Here is a 24,559-nt window from a genome sequence, read left to right on the forward strand (position 1 = left end):
CTTCCCAGCTCCTCTGAGAAACCAGATGACTATAAGGAGTTTTGGAATAAGCAAGGTAACCTCATGATTACTTCACTCCCACTTTATCATTTACAGTAACAGATGGTACAACCATTAGTTCCAAAGTGGGAGAGATGACAATGGAATTCATTATATATACAACCTCTTCTCCCCAGAATGGAACAGAGGAAGAGAAAGAGCAGTTACATCAAGAGTGTAACTCCTAAAACAGGTATTTCTTAATTGCTACTTAACAGCAATTTTAAAAAATGAAGTGAGCAGCAGTGGTAATTAGAGTCGACTTGTCAAAACTTTGCAGTGTTTGTTATTTCTTGATAGGCGGCCATCCCTCTATTTCCTCCAGGATCTGCAGGGTTGAAACAGGGTAACCTGCATTCTTAAACGCTACAAGAGATATACATTTCAAAGAGGGTCTTTTGTTTTGCTTCGTTTTTCTTAGATCCATGTTTATATCCAAGATATTTGTGAAGTAGAAAGCAATGCACTCAGGAGGAAATTGTTTGCAAACCAAAGAGGGAATTCAAAATTATGGGTCAGAGCCATTTGCTTGCAGTTATAATGAAAATTCATGGTTAGATTTCAGAAAACTGCTTGATCATTAAAGCATTCTTTGTGGTGCCTTACCTGAGAAATTAGATAATGGACTCTTAATCTCACTCATACCTCCAAGTCATTCTGAAAAAAGGTAAGTTGGCGACATTCGGAGAAGTCGTGCTAATGTCCTCCGATGGTGCAGAGACACTTCCCGAGAGAAAGCGGGCAACAGTGGAAGCTGCTACAGCCAAGTCCAAACTCATTCTGCTCACTGCTCAACAGGCCAATAAACCAGGAGATGAGGTGGTGGGGCAAGGAATAACGACTTTATTCTGAAAGCCAGCAGACCAAGAAGATGGGGGACTAATGTCCTAGAGAATCATCTTCCCCAAGTCAGAATTTAGGCTTCTTTTATACTAAAAGGGGAGGGCGTGTGGTTGGTTGTTGCAAACTTCTTGGTGTCAGAATCTTTTGTTCTTGCAGCTGTTCACATGGGTCAGGTCAGGATGTTCCTGTAAACCTCCAGCATAACAAATGCTGTTTTCTATTCTGTAACTTTTTATCTCTGTATGAACGGTAAAGTGTTATACCCTTAAAGGTCAGAACCTTGAGAATAGGCTATCCTGTATATTTCAAGCTATAGGCACCATTCTTTTACCAACGGTGCAGAACCAGCCTGATTAAGCACAGGTTAACAGAGCACAAGGTTAAAGCCAAAGGAACAGATCTAATATGGAGCCAGAATTGTTCTTTCCTGTTACATGTCCCACTCTGGAAAGAGAGGACCTTTGTATAGAACATTTAATGAAATCTTAAAAAAAAAAAAATTGCAAAGCCCATTCAGGATTTCGCTTAATTCTACAAGAGCTCTCCCCTTGTCCCACCCCCACGGCCTCAGACTGCAAGGAATGTGTAGAAAGCAACACTCAGGCACCGAACTATAGCTGAGAGAAGGAAGGCCACTGATTTGGGGAAGGAGATGATGGATAAATAAAAGATCTGGGTGGAGCCCAGCAGGTTAAACACGGGCAGGGTTGGAAGGAACAGATGATAACAATGCAAACCTACTACAGTCAAAAGGAAAGAAAGAAAGAGGGAGAGGAAGAGAAGAGACCGTAAGATGCAAAGACAAGGTCAGAACTGAGCCTGGAAGGAAAAAAAAAATAAAAGCACTAAAAATAGGAGCTGTTGGAAAAAATGCATTATTAAAAAAGTAATGAGAACACAGCTTCCATGAACCAAGAGCCCAAACAAAGGTGACAAACAGCAACAGCAAAATGAAATTAAAAGAACCATAATAAATAAATTAAAAACAAGAAAAAAGAAAAGTGTACATGATTAAAAATCAAATTCATCACTCAGTGGAGGAGTCTTCAAATTTTCCTGTAAAGAGTGCGATAGTAAATACTTTAAGCTTTGCAGACCACACATCTTCGGTCACAGCTGTTCATCTCTGCTGTAATGAATTATATTTGTAATATATTAACATTCATGAAGTGTTTAGAACAGGGCCTTGACCTAGTAATTGGCTGTTACTATCAGCACTATCAGGGCACATCCAAATTAAGTCACATAACTAAAGATAAAGAGAGAAAAAAAATCATTGCGGTACTGAGGCAGAAAAAGTTATCCAGAGTGGGGGAAATCATCCTGATCCCACGCTTTTTCACAGCAATATTTAATACCAAAAGTCGACAGAATGGCATCTGCAACATACGAAGGCACGTGTGTAACCAAGAATAGTATCCCCAGCCCAGCTGCTCACACAGAAAGGCAATAAGTGGTATTCTCAAATATGAAAGAACTCTTGAGCATGAGGAATTTATAATCCCTTGGCTAAAAAAACAAAGTCAATAAAAATTTTAAGACAAATGCCAGTAAAATCCAACCAACCAAGTGATAAATTAAAAAGCAAACTCAGTAATGGAAAAGTCATGCTAAAAGAACTGGTCCTGAGCATTGCTTCCAGTTAAATAGAGAACTCGGAATGATCAACAGAGGAAATCATGTTTGCAGGACACAGTGTTAGTGCTACAATGCTGACAAAGAAAGATAATTCAAAACAAAAGTCAGGAGGCAGAAGGTGGGAAGGAAAGGAGAAGTGACGAGAAGGAGAAGTTTTATCATTTCATCTTTCCTATCAGGTTGCCTGTCAAACACTATTTAAAGTTGAAATACGTAATTTAAGAAAACTATGATTCCAATCTTGTAAGAGCTTTTATACATTAATGGGATGACAGAAGACTTATTCTTTCTTTTTTTTTCCTTAGGGGGGAGGTAATTAGGTTTATCTATTTATTTATTACTTTGGGTGGAGGTACCAGCGATTGAACCCAGGACCTCGTGCATGATACACACACACTTTACCACTGAGCTATACCGTCCTCCCCCGCCTTATTATTTCTTATTGATTAGAAACATTGGCGATTCCTCAAGTTTCACTTTAGCTTCTTTTTCTTTTAAAATTTAAATAAAATTAAATGTGCTATTTTATACAGAGGATGATTGCATTATTTCAAAATCATGTTTTGTTTAGCCATTCAACCATCTGTCTATTCACCCCATATATGACCAGAAAAAGATGCACAGAATGATATTCACCAAATTATTTTTAGGTGGTTCAGTTTAAGGTGATTCTTGATTTCTTCTTGGTACCTTGCTTGGTTGTGGTTTTTATAAGCAATATGTGGAATTCCCAGGTGCCCACCAAAATTTTTTCATATGTCTTGTCTGCACCCATGGCTAAGCCATGTTTCCCAACCTCTCTCTCACAGTTACATGTAACCATGAGCCTAAGTTCTCTTCAGTAGATTGTGTGCAAAAGTAAAGTTCAACTTCCACCTGGCATGCCCTTTGATGTCTTCCTCCTTCCTGCCTGGTGAGCGGAGCCAACTTAGAAAGCACGTACTGTAGATCGCAGATGTGCCGGCCCGGGAGTCTGAGAAAGTCTATGGAACAGAGGCACAAAACAGCCAGAAATGCCCACCTTGGTTGTGTTACATGGGAGAAGAACAATGGTTGTGTTCATTAAGCCATGTTATTACAACTTCCATAACAGAGCATCCTATTTTTTTGGTAAAATTAATGTCAGTATGCATTATTATAGTCAAAATAAATAAATAAATAAATAAATCATAAGCCAATAATCTAAAAATAGAATCAAACTAATCTAACAAGTAAATAAAATCCAGGTGAAACTCCTGGCACATAGTCACAGATTCCAATTAGTCTGGCAACAGTGTGAGGATGAATGTAGCTGCCACCATCATGACGGAGGACAGTGGAGGATGGATGGACTTCACCAGCTGAGACACCGAGTGGTAAAGGCACTTAGTGGTCTCATGGAGTTTCTGAATTGAATTCATCTTTGAGATGTGTTTGTTTTTCAGAGGTAGTCTGGGTTATGGTGTTTGAGATTAAATTTTAAAAATGTTTTCTCTAAATTCAGAAGAATACTGGCCTCTAATATCATGATCCTTGCTACTCAATCAGATATTTCACTTGGTTCTAACTAAGCTGTTGGATCTAGACCAACCTATGTTCTCTAAACACTGTTCCACAGCATTTTGAAAATTAATTTTGATGTAGATCCTTTTTACATAGATTAATTAAACACCTATGTCCAGAACATGGTCTGGGATACAACACCAACATCATAAGCCAATAATCTAAAAATAGAATCACCCCATTTATTGTGCTTTTGATGTGTAATAAGAGATTACAGCTCCATGTCAGGGTACAGGGCTACTGAAGGCCAGTGAAATGATTCAGACCATTTAGCTACTAATCCTGGAATCAAAGTGTCTATACAGAAAGACTACGTGAAAACTGAAGGGGGGCTCAAGAGGCCATTTGGTCCAGGCTCTTTCAAATAAGGTATCAAATACTTTTTGTAAACTTTTTAATGAAGCTGCAGGATGATAGGTTTCCAGCTTTTATTTATCACCAGAGATAAATGGTTTTCAAAGAATCACTGAGGAGAGGAACATGAGAGGTTAAACTAAAATCTCTCATTTAGTTCTCTTCACATACAGGCCCCTGAAAAATATTTTTTGAACTCCAAAAGTTTTTTTTTTAATTTTATGAAAGAACAAATTGGAATATGAAAGGCATGAGAACCCTAAATGTCTGGCTCACTTCCTCTTAAGAAATAAAAATCTTTCAACAACATGTTTATAAATTACAAGCCAGACACAAATACTAATTTCTCAGTCCAGAGATATCCAATTTCCATTATAATGCATTTAAATCTCTGCAAACAAGAGTGGTTTTAGAAATCATGCCAGTCTCAGATGTCTAAAACAATGTTGCCTGATTCTTTTCCAAAGTTAACTTTATACCAATTAGCTATTATTTCTGGTGAGTACTCAGCCTCCTCAAAGATAACCATTCCACTCTCTTTATTCCTGACTGTCTTATTAATTTTGACATTTTTCCTTTTATGCACTAAGGTAGCAATAGCAGCACAATCAAATTCATCAAGTCGAGAAAGATACTTCCAATTCGAAATCTAATTAATTTTTCATGTTCATTATCTTTTAAGAGTGTTTCCTGCAAAAGGACATTATCTGCTCCTCTTTTCATGATAATTGATACGGTTCTTTCCCCACTCTTTTATTTTTTTCTAATAGGTGAGGAAAGACCTTTTAACACTTATACTTACAATCTTGCCAATAACTTTTTAAAGGATATGTATTAAATATGCCATTCAAGAAGCATAATGTGTTACAAAAATCAGATCCATTAGAATAAGAAACTCATTAAGGGGTAAGTTTAAAGAGTTTACAGAAGTACACTGTTCTTTTATAAAGCACTGAATTATTAATGTGAAACATGGTGACATCCATTACCCTTGTATTTTTAAGCAATCATATAAACAAGAACATTATTTTAGTAAAAAATATAATAAACAATACACTCAATATTTTTAAACATTGACTCCCAGTAGGATATAATAAACTAGTTTAAAGAAAAAATAAATGTTAGAAGAAAACCATGAGGGTGTGTCTGTGTGTCCATGTGTCTGTGTTTTAGCAAAGAAAGGGAAATATTCTGAACAGTCAAAGCTACTTCATGTACCTAAAGATTCAGCTGTGCACTAAAAAGAAATAAATAGTAAACAAAAACAGTCTTCCTCGATCTACAATGAGGTTACATCCCGATAAACCATTGTAAATTGAAACTATCATAAAATTGAAAATGCACTGAATAAACCTAACCTACTGAACATCATAGCCTAGCCTACCTTACACATGCTCAGACCCTTACATTAGCCTACAGTTGGGAAAATCATCTAATGCAAAGCCTATTTTATAACAAAGTGTTGACTATCTCATGTACTTTATTGAATACTGTACTAAAAGTGAAGAAAAGAATTGGTTGTCTGGGTAGAGAATGGTTGTAAATGTATCACCCTCGGGATCACGTGGCTGACTGGGAACTGCTGTCGCTGTCCAGCGTCCTGAAGGAGTCTCATACCACATATCACTAGCCTGTGGAGAGATCAAAATTCAAAGTATGGTTTCTACTGAAGTTATATCACTTGTACACTGCCATAAAGTTGAAAAATCGTAAGTCGGGGACGGTGTCTTATATAAAATTGTAACAACTTTTAATGTTGGCATTAAAAAGATAGAAGTGGGTGAAAGTTTGCCATTTGGTATTGGAAAACAATTCTTTATAATATATATGCCTACTACGTATGTCTGCTTAAGGTATGCCTGAGGTTATGTAAGTGTCCCAGCATCCATCCTCAGCCCACCTACCCTGATGGGCCAGAAAGCTACATATAACTAAGAGTGAGAGGACAGTCATGTTGTCAATGAAAAGAAAAGAGACTTCTATATATCCAGAGGGAAGGGAGTACAGTGGAAATAAGTCAGCTGAAATGAACGGAATCCCAGCTACTGGGCCAGCAGGTCCTGTAAAACAATGCCTGGGCCAAAAAGAAAACAGAGGTGGTGAGAGTGGGAGAGGGAAGAGCATGTGCCAGAGGAGGCAACTGCTTTTCAAACTTGAACTCAGGACAGTTGCTTTTCTCTTCAGGGTATGGGTATGCTGAGTCCCCAAGAAATGATTAGTTTAGGTCAACCTGGGTTGCCTCACAAGTCAGAAATGAAGAGAACGTCCAAATGGAAGCTTGGTAAGGCTGGCTAAATGTAAACTACAGTTTTCTTCACTTTTCATGCTCACTATTTTTTAATGAACTGTTGTGGTGGATACTAATCCTTTCCTTCCTTCAGTAGAACTTGTCGCCTTCAGTTGTCTTCTCAGCAGTGGAAACACATTTGCTTACACTTGGGAATCAACAGAACAGATTAGCAAATTGAAACCATAGCGTTTGTCTCATGAGTGGTATTTTTCTCTGTGAAAATCTAGCTACTTCATTAACTAGGAGCGAATCCCTATACTCAGCTTCACTAAGCATACGTCTCTTCAACAGAAATCTCCAGCCCCAAAGACACTGAAATGCATGTGAAATTGGCAGAACAATACTGAGGATTCATGGAAACATACACATTTGTCTCTCTGCTCAGGTAGAGATTTTTAACATAGTAAAGAGGACATTCAAGGGAACAAGATTACAATTAACAGTAAGAAAAAGGAAAAATGGCAAAAGGAAATTAGAGAATTTGAAAGTTTTACCTGAATTCATCCAAGTCTCACCATTGAAGATCAGGGTGTCGGCAGTTTCCCAAAGAATTTACACGGCAAAACCCCTGCTGGAAAAGCCACAGTCCCACACCTGAGCATTCACATCAAAAACAAAACAGGCTCTCAGCAGGCATAACTACATTCTGAAGCTGATTTAGGACATAAAGTTAATGCTTTCTGAAACTACAGGGTTTTTTTTTTTTTTAATACATTTGTCTTATCTCTAGCTACTTATATCTCAAATCTTTTTCTCTATTGTAGGAGAAAAAAATGTAAGCCAAATTTGAAGAAGGAAACTAAAAGGTGAGCGGTGTTGCGGAAATAAATAAGCTAACATTTCCCTGGCCGTGACTTCCTGCGCTGTACAATCTGAGTAGAGAATAAAATGAGTCTTATTTTCCACAGATGAGTCTCCAATTGCACTCTGAATAAACCCAATCATGACACCATCATCTTCTCCATTTAGTCTTCAATTAGATACTCAGGGCTTAAATGATCACCTTTCCAAAGATGCATACTCTCTCTCCGCAAGAAATACTATTTCCTGTCTATGCTGTGTTGCTTCCTTCTTCAGGGGAGCTCATTTCTGTGTCCTACAAAAGCGATTCTGCTTGCCTGATCGTTATCATCATTAAGCATTTATGAAGCACTTTAGACTTACTTACTAGAGCTCATGATATCCGTATAAAATAGGTTGGTATAATGGTCTTCTCATAAATGAGAAAATAGAGGTTAAGTAACTTAACCAAGGTCACACAGATAATTTAGATAAAAGACACAAAGTCCCTGACTTACTGTTTAATAATACCGAAGGGAACTCTAAAATGGCATAAAAAGTTATCTGTTTCAAAACTTTATACCTCAACAGTTACTCAACATGAGTAACAAGAGAGCTTGTTTGTTTGTTTGTTTATTTGTTTTTTGGCTCTAACCTGTTGACTGATGGCATTATTTTGGTAGCTCCGAGATGCCAGGGCCAGTGTCTCTGTAGTTTTCTTGATCTTTCCTTCTTGGTCCCAACATTACAGCTCCAGCTCCAGGTAATATGTCTGCATTCAAGGCAGTAGGAAGAGGAGAAAGGATTTCACTAGCCTTGTCTACTCTCGGCAGGAAAGAAAAAGTTTTCTCAGAAAATCCCCAGAACAGTTCTACTTTATAAGACTATGTCAAGGGAGGTTGATATGAACATTTAGTGTTCTGTCATCTTTAGTGAAAGACAATAAAAAGGAAGGGCAATCGCACCAGCCAACCAATGGTGTCTGCCACAGTTTGCATAATTTTCCATTGAAAATTCATTTGTTAAGCATCGTTTGGTTCCATTACATGCTAGCATTTGTTAACAGAGCAGTGGGAACCAGTCCTTAAGGTTTTTTTAAAAACTGAGATAAAAACGTGGAAATTGAGAAAATGTTATCTATGGACTTACTTTGGTGAGGGGTGGGGGATGGAGGGAATTTTACAAGAACAGGCAAACATTGATTTGGTTGGCTTAACTCTATAGTCTAGCTTATTGTTCTAAAATTGCTATTTTAGTACAGCTGGGCATGCACTTTCCAGAATCCATGCCTCTCCTTTGTTAGGCACATGAAAGATGTGCCTCCTTCATTCTCTTTTCTATTTATCCAAACCCTATTACTTAATGTAAGGCTCCATCACTTATTTGGCAAACTACAAAACTTTGCCTTGCTGGGACGTTCACCACCTACCATGGGAGTATTTACTGCCTATGAAGAGTCATGATGTAATTTTTCATTTGTTTGTCTCATGTCCCAAGGAGTGTGGTCTCTCTTCTGTTATATATACATATATACTGTGAAATATATAGAACCATAGCCAACACTATTGAGTGTTCTGTATGTGTCAGTTAAATAATTTATACATATCATCTTATTTAATTCTTATAACAATCCTATGGGACCAATACTATCATTATCCCCCTTTCACAGATGAGATCATCAAGTTTAAGAGGTTCAGCAACTCACTCAAAGATACACAGGTAGTAAGTGATGTAGCTGAGATGCAAATCCAGGCAATCGTTCTTAATCATTCTGATTTTGTTTCTTTTCCCCCGGCTTTATTGAGATTCTATTGGCACATCAGATGTATAAGTTTAAGGTGTACAATGTGATGACTGGATATACATTTATATTACAAATGATTACCACAATAATGTTAGTTGACACCTCTATCCCCTCACATGACTACCGTGTGTGTATGTATATGGTGATAACATTTAATATCTGCTCTCTTAACAACTATCAAGTATATAGTGGCTGGATGGAGAAGGAGTCCTGAATGAGTCAGACCCGAGGAATAACCATTTTCCAGCAGAAGGCGGGGCAAACAGAATCAAGATAACTGAGAATGAGATGCCAGCTGCATTTTACTAGGTTTGTCCAAATGATAAGAATATTAATTTCTTATGTCAACTGAGTGTGTGTCATGGACCAGATGTTAGGCTGAGCACTTTACAAACATAATTGCATTTCACATTCACAACACTTGGAAGCAGGTATAAATGTTATTTCCATTTTACAATTTGAGAAAATTCAGACCTAGGAAAGTTAAGAAACACACCCAAGGGTCATGGAGATGGTGATTGGTGGAGTTTTTATGGTGCTCTTTCCGAAAACAAAGTTCAGGTTTGTTAAAACTACATCCTAGTACATACTATTAAACAAAGGCTCAACTCTAACTCAAATTAGAAGCAAATAACCTCCGTTTGCAACTTTGCTCACTTTAAGCTGCAGACAGGATGTTATTTTCATTTTCCTGCTTTTTGTTTTCACCCGCATACATCTGTGTCTGCAAAGAAGGCAATTCACTGCCTCACTCCCTCGAGTAGAAAACACTGCAACAGTCTATTCTGAATCCTTCTTTCTTTCAGGTTTATTGTTAGAAAGGAGCATCCAGATCTTGGTACCAATTTCCTAAATTAATGCTCCAGCCAAAAACTGGAGTCAACTCTGGACCATATTTTGCACCCCATTCTCAAAGGGTAACGAGCTTGAGTTCCATCAACAAACACCGCAGCACATTTCAAGCATTGCCTAGAACTCATGTCTCAAGTCATTCATTATAGACAACGCCTCTCTATGCAGCCTGGAGATAACTGTGTGGTTTTAAATCTCAGTGTCTCTAGCTTACTGCATCTATACACATAAAAAATAGCTAAGGCCCTAATTTTCATTAGGAACTAATGGCCCACAAAATTTCTTGTCTTAGCTTAAAACTGTGCTTGAGTTAGAAGCCACTAGATTTCTCTTTACTCTTCTATAACTTAAATTATCCAAAATTGACATCATATCATTTTGACCATACATGATGTAGATTATCCCCCAAGCAGAAAATATTAACAAATTTTAACTTTAAAAGAAACTTAACAAACCTGGACAAATTATAAACTCTTGAAGCAGAGAGTTCTTCTCCAACATTCTGGTGAATTCTAACCTAATTATTATGGCCATTTAGAATATATTTGAGATTGTATCCAATGGTGCGTGTATTTCCTAACATATGAGTAACAAGTCGCAATGCGGGGCTCGTATGTTATTTGAAACATTAACACTGTTGGAGCTCATGTGAAGGGTGTAAATTGTAGAGGCTCCAGATCTGGGACAAAGCATGCCAGAGCAGTGAGTGTGTGTCCTGAAGGAAGAGCAGTGGTCGCTGGGTGGTCTTGGCTCTCTGAGAAAATGGAAGCATTTTAGGTCATTTGGCTTGAAATCAAATAGTTCTTATGTTGATCTTGAGTAGGCTACTCAACCTCTCTGAATTTCTGCTCCTTATCTGTAAAATGGAGATCATGATGTCTGTGTCCACTGTCAACTGAGCACCAGACATGCTCTGTATAAAGCAGAGACATGGATTATCCTGTGGGGCATCTCTTCTTGAATGTTCCCCGGGCATTTAAAACCCAATATATCCCCAAAATGAACTCATCGACTCCTTCCTCCACCACCACTTCTGCCCCATTCCAATTACGCAAATCAAAATCATAGCTGGCTCCCTCTTCTCCTTCATCTTCCGTATTTAATTGGACCTGCAAATGCTGTCAAAACTGCCTCCTTGATATATCTAGTCTCATACCAAAATGAAACAAGTTTTCATATGATTCCAAGGCCTTCCTAGAAAAAAATGTTAACATCAGTCCCATCTCTTGGCCCTTTTTTCTCACTCTTTAAAAGCTCAGGAATCTCTACAGTCCAAGGTCTGCCACTTCCACTGATACCCCAGGACAAAATTTCACTTATAGCATTATTACCTTAAAGTGTCCTCTTACTGACAGTGTAAGAAAATGATAAGGCAACTTTCAAGGCTATTTAAAGCCATCAAGACAGTCTTCCACAGAGCACTGCCAGCCTCCTCACATCATCCTGGCACACAAATACAATGTGGTGGGATAACAGGACTATACTGAAATGTTTACCAATCGTATTTCCCTCCTTGGTAACTGTTCTGGGTTGAATTGTGCTGCCCACCTCCCCACCAATTCACTTGTTGACGTCCTAATCCCTAGAGCTTCAGGGTGTGACCTTATTTGGAGACTGAGTCTTTCTTTACAGGAGCAATCAAGTTAAAATGAGGTCATGAGGGTGGGCCCTAATCCAATATGACTGGTGTCCTGATAAGAAGAGGAAATTTGGACACTGACACACTCAGAGGAAAGATGATGTAAAGACACAGGGAGAAGACAGCCATTTGTAAGCCAAAGAGGGAGACCCGGAACACATTCTCCCTCACAGCCTTCAAAAGGAACCCAACCCTGCCAACACCTTGATTTCAGACATCTGGCCTCTAGAAGTGTGTGACGGTGCATTGCTGTTGTTGAAGCCTCCCAATCTGCAGTTCTTTGTTCCAGCAGTGCTGGCACATTAAGACAGTGATCCAGAGTCTTTCCCAACAGCCCTTTCACCTGCAGCCAGGGAAGGGGTAGCTGAGGACTTCTGAGGGGAGGAAGAGGATGTGGTTGAGGAGTGACTCTTGTCAGGCTGAAAGGGAGTCACTCAGGACCCATCCAGAGTCATGGGAAAGAGCTGATTTGGACTGGAGAGGCAGGGAGGAAGAGGAAGAAGGAAAAGAGAGAAGACTAAACTATGAAAGGAGAGAAGAATCAAGACTGTCTTACATTTCTACCATCCCTAACTCCAGAGTTGAACTTCGGTGAAGGGATGCAGTTGGAAACACGCCTTACAAGGGTTATTCCTCACGCCTCTGGAAATGTGCAAGCCCCTTAGAGAAGTTTTGAGTTGCTCATGATACCACAGCTCCATGGTCCCAACTGTGATGGGAGTGGAAGTGGAATTGACCAGGGTGCCCATCCAGGTGGATGGATGGAGCCAGCACTCCTGATTCTGCACAGTCCGTTATCCAGAAGCCCCCATGTGCTCCAGGGGTGGGGGAATATGTGAATGCTTGGCAGAATTGTGAACCAGGAGAAGCCCAGGTCAGAACAGAGCCCTCAGGGTGGGGAAACTCAACCACAGGCAATCTCCCCTGACTTGGGCAGCAGCTGCCAGTACAAAGCCCGCAGCGTGAGACAGTAAACCTACCAGCTTTGGGGCACCCACTTGCTCGCTCAGAGATCAGATGGAATGAGACATCTCTGGGAATGCAGACAAAATCCCAGAGGACAATAAGGGAAACAAAGGGTCCCTCCCCTACTCCCATGTGGACACTTAAGAATCAGCTGGCCCCCGTGTGGCCTCTTGTGAAGGACAAAGGCAGGAGAGGGCCCCTGTGATGAGAGAAATAGACAGGAAGTTTGAACTTTGGACTATGTGTTTACAACATGAACCCTAGCAAACTAGTACAGTAATCGGGATTCTTTCTCTGCAGAAGATACCAAGCTGCCTGTAACCCTCAAATTAAAGGTTTTGCAGCCACCTCTAGAACAGAGGTCCCAGGTAAGGCAAATTTAATTATGATAGTTACTGTTTTTATCTTGTATATCCAAACTGTAGTGAGTAAATTTCTACCCCCACCCCACCTGGCATGAGAGTCAGGTAGCTTACATGTAAAAAAAATCAAAATTAAAATTAAAATTAAAACATCATGCTAGAATGAGTGACTCTATTCATTCATTCAATGCAGTGCTGCAAGGAGATGCCACACTGGGCTCTAGAGGAGATTAAACGATGTCTAAAGAAGCAGACCTGGAAGACCAGACAAGCCACTAGGGATAAGTCCTCCAAAGAGATAATCTCCAATTTCAGAATCGATGAAGCTTACGGTTTACAACACTGTCTTAGCTCTCTGTGCAGCAAGCCCGCACCTCCTAATCTATATTCAGGTAGTGATTGTGAGTATTATGTAGCTTGAAAACTTGAAGTGAATTTTCTGGGTGGTTAATAAGCTATCTGTATGAGTATTAATGAACAGTGACCTTGCACTGAAACAGACGCTCCCTAAGTGTTTGTCTCTTCATTACTCCTCTAGTATCAGAGTGTTTTGCCTCCTTAGTTTCCAAGCTGATTATTTTAGCCAATGTTTCTACCTTACACACTCAGGCATGCTGTGGAGGGGGGGGGGTTCCCCAATGTGTACCCACACATCCTCCAGAAGCCACCCTCAAGGATGGGAACAAACCTCTGAGATGATTTCTTTAACTTTTGTCACAGCCCAATATGCACTCATACCGTCTGGAATATTTGAGTAGGTGTGAAGATTTTAAATAGATGAATCTGATTGTTCTATGTACCACGCATAGTCCTAAATGACAACAAAATGAAAAACGATGGAGAATCATGTAGTGCCTCTTCTTAAAAACTATTTACTGAAAATTCTGAATGTGCTGTGTTTCTAAGGGATTGACATTTAATAAAATCCTTTAGAATATGCAGTGTAAATCTATAACATAAACATAAACATTCAAACACTATTAATAATAATAGCTAACTTTTATTAAGTGCCCTACTCCTTGGTTTGATTGCTCTGTATTCATTTTAACAATTGATCTCCACAGCAATCCTATGCACTACATAGTAGTATTAACTCCCTCTTACAGGTGAGGCTGTAAGAAAATTGCTTAAAGTCAGGTTGCAGCTTAAATGTGGTGAATCTACTATTAAAACCCAGGACTGCCTATCCAAAATCAAAAGGAACACTCCTATACCCCTGTACATTTCTGGTTTCAAAAATACTGCACAGGAGATTCTAATATAGTATAATATAGGCTTTAAGTCGGCTAATTATGAGAAGTATCTGAAAAGCATTGTGAACACACATATACCAACTTGATAGACTTGCGCTAGGCTTGTCAATCTCTATTTTTATGAAGTCATCCACCCAATTCCACTGACCATTCAGGTTCAGAAACCATTGCTTTTAGAGCTAGAGAGACAGGGTCCTCACAGACCAACGGGTGGAAGTGCTAGAAAGCTTCCACATTATTTAGGGTCTTTTAAATTAATTCAGAACAAACACACACACACAAAAAGCCTAGAATCCTAAGACATCTTGATTAGTCGAAATTGTTAAGAAAAATAAGTCACCTAGACAGTGGGCTATGTGTTCACCAGAATGTCGCTGAAAAGACTCTGGCTCTGGGGCTACAAACATAGCTGAGCTTTTGAGCCTTAAACAGTAAAAGGCACGGGCTCATCAAATAGGAGTTTTCCCAACTGGGTGTCCCCTGAGCTTCTCCTGCTGAGTTTGGGTGCCCATGGACTGAAATTAACTTTAAGCCAGTCAAGAATGGCAAGACTGTACACAGGTGCCTGTGCTATTGCGCCAGCCTACAAGGAGAGAAAGGGGTGCCTTTTACATACTTTTACTTTCCCCCAAATGCCTCAGGTCATGCCCTGAGTACTAAAAAAATATCTGTGCATTTAGAGCTTCACCCTCTCTTGCTTCTCTTGAAATTCATCCTCCTGAATCTGTAACTTCTCCCATCAAAGACTTAAGTTAGTCTATGCAGATGGATGATAGATTACCCAAGATTAAAACAATGTGATTCTTTCTTAGTCATGATGCCTGAGTCTCTGGTTTATTAACTATGTCCAGTCCCCACTCACAGCCTTGCCCTGAAATCCCAGGATAACTTAGCATGAGTTCAAATAATTTCAGGAGTGGGAGGCAGTCTCCAGTTGCTTAATTACATACATGGGAAAGAAAAGATATCAAAAGTTCTCAGTGTTGTCTATCATATGCATAAAAGTAAGAAAATGAAATGAGTTTGTTGTCATAGACACTGCCACAAGGAACAGATTTCTCTTCATCTGTCTCTGGAAGACATGAGAAAAACAAAAAGGTATAAAAGTATTTTGAGTCTTTAGTTGAACTTAACTTGAACGCTATTGTTTCTCCACTCAAACATCTCATTAACTAAAGCACCGTAAACCTCAAATGTCAACTTTGAGAACTGTTACACAAGCACCAGTCATCATTATTTTAACTTTACTTTTGCTTGTCAAACTCAGATACTCTCTTGCTATTTTCTCTCTGCTTCATTTGTAATTTCTTGGCTGAGGTAGACGATCGGCTCTGATGAAGTAAACTCCCAAGTGTCAGAAGGAGGCCAGAAAGAAAGCTATCACGCACACACAAATCATTTCTAGGCAATGCAACCTGTCACAGTAAAGGACCTCTCTTCCATTTATAGAATGCCTCTGTCCCTCTCTCCCCTCCACACACACTGCCTTTCAATCCTGCCCCAGTGAGCACGCAGAGGTCAGGGAGAGAGAACACACAGACCCCACCGCAACAGAAAGTGAACTGCTGAGATGAGACAGCTCAGAAGATAGGTAACAGGTTGTAGAAGCAGCTGCCCCTGAGTCAGTCACCAGATCTGTTCAGGAGTATCTGGCAATGTCTACACAGCATCACCTAATATGAAGCCAGGGTTAAAGTAATTTTCTGGGTAACATAGTTGCCCTTTAGAGAAATAAAAAATCTTTTTATATGAGAGAAAAATATCACATTTGGGTTAAGTGGATTACGATCCCAGTTTTCTATTTCACATGGCAAGAATCTGTATTGACAGCATTACCTTTGGGTGACTGTGCTGACTTGACTGTTCTTGTTCAGACACGCTATACATACGCATATAATGGACCGAGCCCCTCATCAAGCATTATGTGGCTGGTTGGAAAGGAGGCAATGGATTCAACAGGTATAATCCACTGCAAAAGAAAAGATCTACAACTATTATCTCTGGCCCTAAGACTATATTAAGATTCACACCAGCATTGATCATTCAACAAATATTTATTGAGAGCCTAAGATGGCTGAGAAATGTGCTGGGTCCTGGGACTACAGCAATAATTAACATCAAATAAACACCATCCTTGGCCATCTGGGGTGCATAGTCTAGCCATGGAGATGGACAACTGTGTAAATAACCAAGATCAAATGTGACATCACAACAGGCGTTGTGATGGAAGGTTTAGGGACCTCCAGATACAAATGGCGAGATATGCTGACCAAGACCTGGAGTGAGTGGAGTCTCCCAGCAGGAATGACACCCTACTGGGACTTGACATAGGAGTTTCTTGGGCAGAAAGTGGCTGTGAAGGTCCAGAATACAGAAAGCCTGATGTATCTGAGGACCGAGAGAAACCCAGCATAGCTAGACTAGGAGCCTGAGGGGAGGGCAGACCACCAACAAGCTGGTGAGGTCCCTGGGGTCAGCTGGTGAGGGTGATGCCACCAGAGGAGGGGCAGTCCTACTGCTGGTCAATCCTTCCATGATCATTGGTTCAAATCCTTCCCCATTGCCCATCTCAGATGTTCCTCATCTTTCCCCCATGTCCCAATCTCCCTTTCATTCTCAGAGAAGAGTCTTGCCTCTTCCTTTACTGGGATGGTTCCCTCGGGGACAGCTCAGAATGGTTCCGTGTGTTCATTCAACTGGTCTTCCTGGTCTCCCATCTCAGAGGAGGAAGAGCTGGTCCACATGAGAAGCGGGCGCATGTGAGCATCTATAGGGTTCAGACTTTGCGATAGGAACCGAGTGGGTACAGTTGTGGGAGAAAAAGTCAACCATTAACTATTAACATGAGCTCTCTGTTCCCTGGGGTCTCAGCCGACTGAGATGGAGGCACAGAAAGGAGAGAGTTGGGAGGAACATGTGAGTGGAGCCATGACTGCATCTTCTCTGACTAAGCTGAAAACTGGAACCCTGATGGCTTGGGTAGCCCCTATTTCCAACTGCCTTGATGTTCCAGCCACATCTCAAACTCTACGTGTTGAAAGTCAAACCATCCTCTTTGTCTCAGACCTATTTCTCCTCCCAGGATTTTCATATTTGCTGGTGACACACCATTTTCTAGTTGTCCTGCCATGAACACCTTGAACTTAATAACTTCTCTCTCTCTCCTTCACCCACCAAATTCATTCAAATGGTTTTTATTTTTATCCCCCTCCTGCAATATCTCTCACATCTATTCCTAATTCCATTCTAGGCAAACTACAGCTCAGAGGCTGTTGAAATAATCACTGAACAGAACACATTAACCAAATCTCTAATAGCAAATATTTCCTGGTGGCTGATGCGATGGAGTCAGTAACTTGAATAATATAGGGTGTTGGGTATGGGGGCCCAAATGCATGGAAACACAGCATTAAGGTTATAGTGATTTGTACAGCTATAAAAGCATTTAAACATTTATATATAATTATATAGTTATATAATTTATAGTTTATTTATAATATACGTATAATTATTACATATATCATGTTTATTGAAGAAGTGGAAAAAATTAAAAACCTTTTTAAAAAAAAGGCCCTTAGGGGTTAGGGATTAACAGGCCCATATTACTACATATAAAATAAACAACAATGACCTACTGTATAGCACAGGGAACTATATTCAATTTCTTGTAATAACATACAATGGAAAATAATCTGAAAAGAAAAAAATATATATATGTATGTATATGTATAACTGAATCACTTTGCTGCACACCTGAAACTAACACTGGAAATCAACTACACTTCAACACTTCAATTTAAAAACCTGAGAAGGGATAGCTCAGTGGTAGAGTGCATGCTTAGCATGCACATTGAACCCAGGACCTTCAAAAAAAGAGTAAAGTGAAAGAAAAAAAAAGAAGTCTCAACTTCTCACCTTCCTGAAGTGGTTCCCATTGCCATCTGAGCCTCAGAAGACCCAGGCCTGACAGCGGTCCCCCATGCCTCAGCCCAGCCTGCTTAAAGGTGCTGAGGGGACTGGAGACAGCAGATGGGCCCCTCCCGACCCCTTTCTCTGCCAGGGTTAGTGCCCTCCCCAGTGGCAATGGTTGTATGGTTTCCTTAACCATACATACAACCCTGGGCTTGAGTCAGGTTTGAATTAACCCCCTTGGTCGTGCTACAGGGGCACCCTGGGTATCTTCTGGTTTCTGTTTGTGCTGTAGAACTCTGAGAATTAGGCCCCTTGCTGTGGCAGAGGCAGCAGAGCAGGGCAGCAGAAGATAGCTGGGCCCAAAACCCAGAAATTGGTGGATAGAAACTGTCCTCTGGGAAAGCTCTGCCTTTTCTTGCAGTGCTGGCTTCCCTCACTCCCTTCTCTCTGCGTACAAATCCTCTCCGAGCATTTTAGATTTCTAGCTGCATCAGATTGCAGCTTTCAGTTTCTGTCTCCATCCAATCACTCACAGCGTGGACCTTCTGGCCTCCTCAGGAACCAGTCACTTAGCAAGGAGCAGTTTATGAAAGCTGACTGGAGGCCCTCAACTGTGGCTGGGCCATTCTGCTTCTGAAATCAGGTGTGCTGATTGTCTCCTAGTCTCTCCACTGGTGAGGATGGATCCTTTGCCTTAAATAGTGAGAGCTGGTCAGACACAGGACATCCAGCTGGACAGATGAAGTGGGCAGCAGTTTCTTAGTTGTCTATACTCAGCATCCCAGGGAAAGATAACATCTGTCATGCAGGCCCACAGAGGGGCTACCCTCGGGGACAGAATGAACAAGCAAGGGTTGTGGGTGACAGGCTTGCAGTAACACGAGGGTGCATTGGATCCCAGTTCCAGTGGGAGGATGTGATTGGCTTGTTTGAGGAATTTCACAAGCTGGCAGGGAAATGAAACCTGTTAAGCTGAGGACCAGGTGGAAAATCCCTGGTCCAATGGATGCAGGAACTTGCCAGGTGGGGAGACTTTGCTGCTGGAAGGGAGGGGGTTATCTGGCAATAGCAAGGAAACTCACACATCAGCCTTTGGGGCCCTGTGAAGCTTAAAGACGTCAAGATAGCAACTGCACCTTACTTTCAGGCCTTATCCCATATGTCTGTCCCCCAAACCCATCCTGAACATCCTCCCCTTCCATCTCTTCCATCTTCACCACCTGAGTGACAGCCATCATCACCCCTCACCTGTTCGACTCCAATAGATGCCTGCGCAGCCTCCCTGTCTCCACCCATTCCCACTCCCCACACCACCACAGCCCATAACTTACCCAGTATCTGCAATAAGCGTGCATTTCCTACTCCGAAGGCATCAATACAGTCCCATCACACTTAAAATAAAACAAAATCGCTCCTCATGGCCTACAGATCCTGCAAGATCTGGGTTCTACTTCCCTTCCTGACTTCATTCCCTGCCTTCTCTTCCCCTGTTACGTCGACACAGCCACAGTGGGCTTCTTTATTTCCCTCCAATGTGGCAAGGTTATGCCCCTCTAAGGGCCTCTATACTTGCTGTTCTGAAATCATCTTCCCCCAAATATTTGCAAAGCGGCTGCTTCTCCTGATGCAGGTCTCCGCTTCAGTGTCACCAGACCTGCCCTGAGCATGCTTCTCATGCTTTATCGTCCTTTGTACAACTTATCCATACTTAAGTACATTACATATTTGTTTCACTTGTGTTCTTTGTACTAGAATATATAGTACAAGGAGAGAGGGATCTCTTCTAATTTTCCACCATATCCTTAGCATCTAGAACTATGTCTAATATATAATAGAAGCCCAATGAATGTCTAAGTGGAATAACAAATGAATAAAGGAAGAATGAGAAAAACAAATGAAATTGGCTGTACCATGCTTAGCACACAGTAGAGAAATGCCATCTACCTCATCAGTAGTATTAGCACTATAAGCTGACCTTTCTCTAATTAGTAGCATGCACTAGGGTTACATTCTGACTACATGTGTGTATATATACACAGAGAGAGAGAAAGAGAGAGAGAGAGAGAGTCCTAGGAATTGGCTTACCCAATTATGGGGTCTGGCTGAGCAGTCTGAAACCTGTAAGGCAGACCAGCCCCAGGCTGGGAACTCTCAGGCAGGTGGTGATGCTGGAGTCCACAGGCAGAATTTCTTCTTCCTCAGGGAAATCTCAGTTGTGCTCTTAACACTTTCCACTGATTAGATGAAACCCACCCAGATGATCAAGGATAATCTCCTTCATGGAAAGCCAATTGATTGTTGATGTCAACCACATCTATGAAATACCTTCCCAGCAACATCTTGATTCATGTGTGATTGAGTAACCTGAACTAGCCAAACAGACACAAAGAATGAACCATCCCAGCAGGTAAGCCAGCCAGGATTTAAACCAAGCCTTCTGACTCCAAGCCTAAATTCTAAAGCATTGCATCACACTGCCTTGCAACTAGTTATTTGTTGAATGAATAAAAATGGAAGACTGACTCTGCTATGAAGGCACATGACCGATGTTCTTCCCCAAAAAAACTGCCTACCCTTCCTTGCACCTGTCCCCCGCCTTGTTGAATACCTCAATTTATAACTTGTTTCCAGGATCTTTTGAGTGGAGTTGTTTAAAATATATTTGAAGAGATTTGATGTGTGAAGTTTACTAGTTTTTTTAGCCAGAGGTCTCTTTATACGTTAGGGATTTGTGGCAGAAAAACCCCAAATGGAATTTCATCACATCTGAATTCAAATGTCCTGGTTGCCTGACAATAGGATTGGCAGCCTAACAACTTGCAAGCTGACACGTCTTGCTTTCCTTGGGAGAGTGACTAAAAGCAATTTGCACATTACAGAGGGCTGAGAGTGTCTTTTCTTTACCTGCTCTGGGGAGCAATGTAACCAATACCACTGTAGAGATTTAGAAATTTCTTTCTATAGCCTCCCTAGTCTGACTCGAAAGTTGAATTCTGAACATCAGTCTTCTTTTTATCATTCTTTTTTTTTCCTGCTGGTTCCTTTTGCCTCTGCTTAAAGACACCTATCTTTCTTCCTAACACCTCCAACCCACATCTTGCCTACACATGGTCAGGAACTCAAGACACACAGCAGATACTGATACAAGCTTTGAAGACATGAGCTTTTTCCTTTGTTCACCTGTTGGCCAGTTCTGCTTCTCTTCCTCTTGAACCAATCAACTGTTAGCAGGTCCTGTAGAGTGAGCTCCTGAATAGGGAAATCAGGAAATAAAGCACACTGGGGAGAATTAATACCTGAAAATGAACATACTGTGCAGTGACTGTTGGAGGCTGTTACTAATTGTTTCCATTTCTCTCCCATACTACAGAGTGCTACTTAAATTTGTTACTCAATTTCCTTTAACAACAAAAAGCATATAATTGAATTCGGTAAATATATACAGGGCCTTGAAAAGCTTCAACTCTCACAGGAGAAAAAAATACCTAAGTGCAAGGTAGGTGTCGTAAGAGGAGCTAAGACCATGGGCATTCATGAAGGAAGTAGCATTTTAGACATCTTCTCTCAGGCAGCCAGCATTTATATGCTGGCCTTGATCTGGGCACGGGGGATGCCAAGAGTGGTTAGTAGGAATAATACTCCTCTTTGTTTGGGGGAAGCTTGACAATAAGCAAATAATTATAAACAAGAATGTCAGTGAAAAGAAAACAGACTAATAGGATATAGAGTGACTGGGTGGAAGGGATTATTTTATGCATGGTGATTGAGGACACCCCCTCTGAGGAGCTGACATTTGAGCTTAGACTTGAACTTGAAGAAGCAGAGATTTGGGGCTAAATAGATTCTGCGCAGGTGGAACAACAAATGTCAAGTCCCAGAGGAGAAGACGCTTCCATTGTTCAGGAATGGAAAGAAGGTCTGTGAAGTCAGAATATAATGAGCAAGAGAAGTAGGAGGGCAAGTTGGGAGGCACCCGAGACCAGGTACCCAGAGCCAGTGGAAGCCGCTGTGGGGTTTTAAGCAGGGGATGCTACGATCTGATTGATACTTTTAAAAGGTCACCTTGGCTGATGAGCGGAGAATGTTTCCTACGGGTCATTCTCAGAAACAGGAAGACCGTCAGGGGTCAGCTGTGGCCTTCCAGGACAGGCGGTGACTTGGAGAGAGTGGTCATCATCAGGAAGATGGTGAGAGGACCTTAGAAGGTAGAGACTATATTTGGTAACAGAATTGATAGGTGCTGCTGATGGGTAGACGTTGGCAGGAGAGGAAAGAAGGAATCAAGACTTGCCTCAAGTGTTTTTGTCCCAGGCAACATGGAGGACAGTAATGCCATTCACTGAAGTGGGAAGCCTCTCAGACGTACTGATCATCACAGGTTCAGTGGAAGGTAGGATCACATTCTGGATTAAGGGGAGGAACGTGGACAAGGCCTGGCACAGAGAGTGCTCAGAAACCATCAAGACCTACCAACGCCTCATCAGAACCCTTGAAGGTGGTGCCTAGGATGTCCTCATCTCCTCAGAATGTCACTTTGCACAACAGGAAGATGAGGGCCCCCTTATTTAAGACTGACAGAGTAAAGGTCCCTTCCTGACAACGGTATTTGTGATTCAGAATTTTAGTGCCCACCCATGACAACAAAGATGGCTGTAAAACATAAGCTATTTGAAATTCTCCATAACTTTACAGAATGCACCTGAAATATTTCAGTTTCAAGAGAACTTAGGGGTTTGCTAATCCCCTCCCCAACACATGCTATGGAAATACCTTCTCCAGCCAAACCAGGGCTGTGATTTTCAAGAGGAGAAGGAGACCCACACCTGATACACAAGGCTGTATCAAAACGACCTGTGGAGCCATTCAAACCACACAACTACCTCCCAGAAGTGGTGAAATGTTGGCCTGCCCCAGCCCCCACTTATGGGGTGCAACTCATCACCCTGAGAAGCATCCATATAGAAAGAGAAAGCTGGGCACCTCTGAGTTGGGGGTTCCTATCAGCATTTGCTTTTTGTCCATTTCAGTCACCAATAGGCAATTTTGTATCAGTAGGCAGAGTCTAAGGAAAAGAAAAAAGATCAGACAGGTTTTTGAAACCAAATTATTGCTTTTCTGACAGATACCACTGCACTGCTTACAAGTATTTTTCCCATTAAGTTTTAGTGAGTGCAAGGGCTATAGTAAATAACCTTTCATCTGCAGAAGCTTTTCAAGGAACAAATAAGGAGTAATGCAAAGTCATCCTGGGAGAAGTTTAGAGATTGTATCGCCTGAATTTAAAGTAATAGAATAGAAGGAAAGGTAGGAAACCATATCCAATTGCTTTTGGGGGCAAGCCTGAGTTCTAATATATAATTTAGATGCAAATATTTATGTTATTATAAGAATAATTAAGCCTACTTGAGTTGGAAAAATATATATGAGATTACATTGAAGGCAGCAAAAAAAAAAAAAAGTCTAAGATATAGCAACAATACCTCGAGACATTTAGAAAGGTTCTGATATCCAATAGTTAATGGATAATTCACACTTCCATTTCTAATTTTGCATTTTTCTTTTTTTTTCCTGAGCTAGATGAGAGACAGTGATAATTTCTCTGGCAAACGATGGTAGGCTTGTTGTGAGGTCGTATTTACATTTTTTTAGAAAGCTCAACTGGAGTTTTTCATGCCATAAGCATCACATTTCCAGGCGAAGTTAGAAAATCTCCTCATACTGCACATGAAGTAGAAACAAGACCAGGAGATGCTAGAGTTTGCACTGGTTTGAAACAAGACATGCATAGCTAATGAGTTAGAAAAACCTGGATGACAACCAAACCATAACAGAAGAATATAAATGAACAGAGGGCATGTGAATGATTCTTGCTGGGGAAGACAAAAAGAAAAACTTGAATTATCAAGTGGTTTTCTGAAAACTGAAAAATAGAAGACATTCAATTATTGACAGTCCGCATCCTCGATTAGGCAAATCTGTGTGTCAGTCAAGCAGAATATACAATAGAATAATTTAGGTTCGTTCTCTCTCAATCTACAAACATAATCATTTTCACATGGAAACTTGGCAATGTCACACTTAATTTCTCAGCTGGCTTAAGAACCGTGTGCAATTCTCAAGGTGTTTTGGATCACCTTTCCAAAATGAACCCCAGTACGTCTCCACTCCCCTTACAGATTGTTATCACGTACCATTAAAGCTAAACTGTATTTGTCAAAACAAAATAACAAATCGCTCGTTCGGGTGCAGGAGTCCTAGATTTCTTTTTAATCATCCTCTGTCACC

At 40.8% G+C, this 24,559-nt stretch overlaps 1 long non-coding RNA gene across 1 annotated transcript in view; it reads right to left on the bottom strand.

Annotated features, from left to right (window-relative positions):
- Positions 1-5,569: 5,569 nt before the first annotated feature.
- The window catches only part of LOC116668516, a 77,806-nt gene continuing 58,816 nt past the window's right edge, over positions 5,570-24,559 (bottom strand). The window contains exons 2-4 of the long non-coding RNA XR_004325619.1: positions 8,142-8,258; positions 7,201-7,300; positions 5,570-6,047 (exon numbers count right to left, since the gene is read on the bottom strand). This is a non-coding gene — a long non-coding RNA (uncharacterized LOC116668516). The remainder of the gene's footprint in view (positions 6,048-7,200; positions 7,301-8,141; positions 8,259-24,559) is intronic.

The sequence above is a fragment of the Camelus ferus genome, chromosome 14 (assembly GCF_009834535.1).
Source record: "Camelus ferus isolate YT-003-E chromosome 14, BCGSAC_Cfer_1.0, whole genome shotgun sequence".
Taxonomy (NCBI): domain Eukaryota; kingdom Metazoa; phylum Chordata; class Mammalia; order Artiodactyla; family Camelidae; genus Camelus; species Camelus ferus.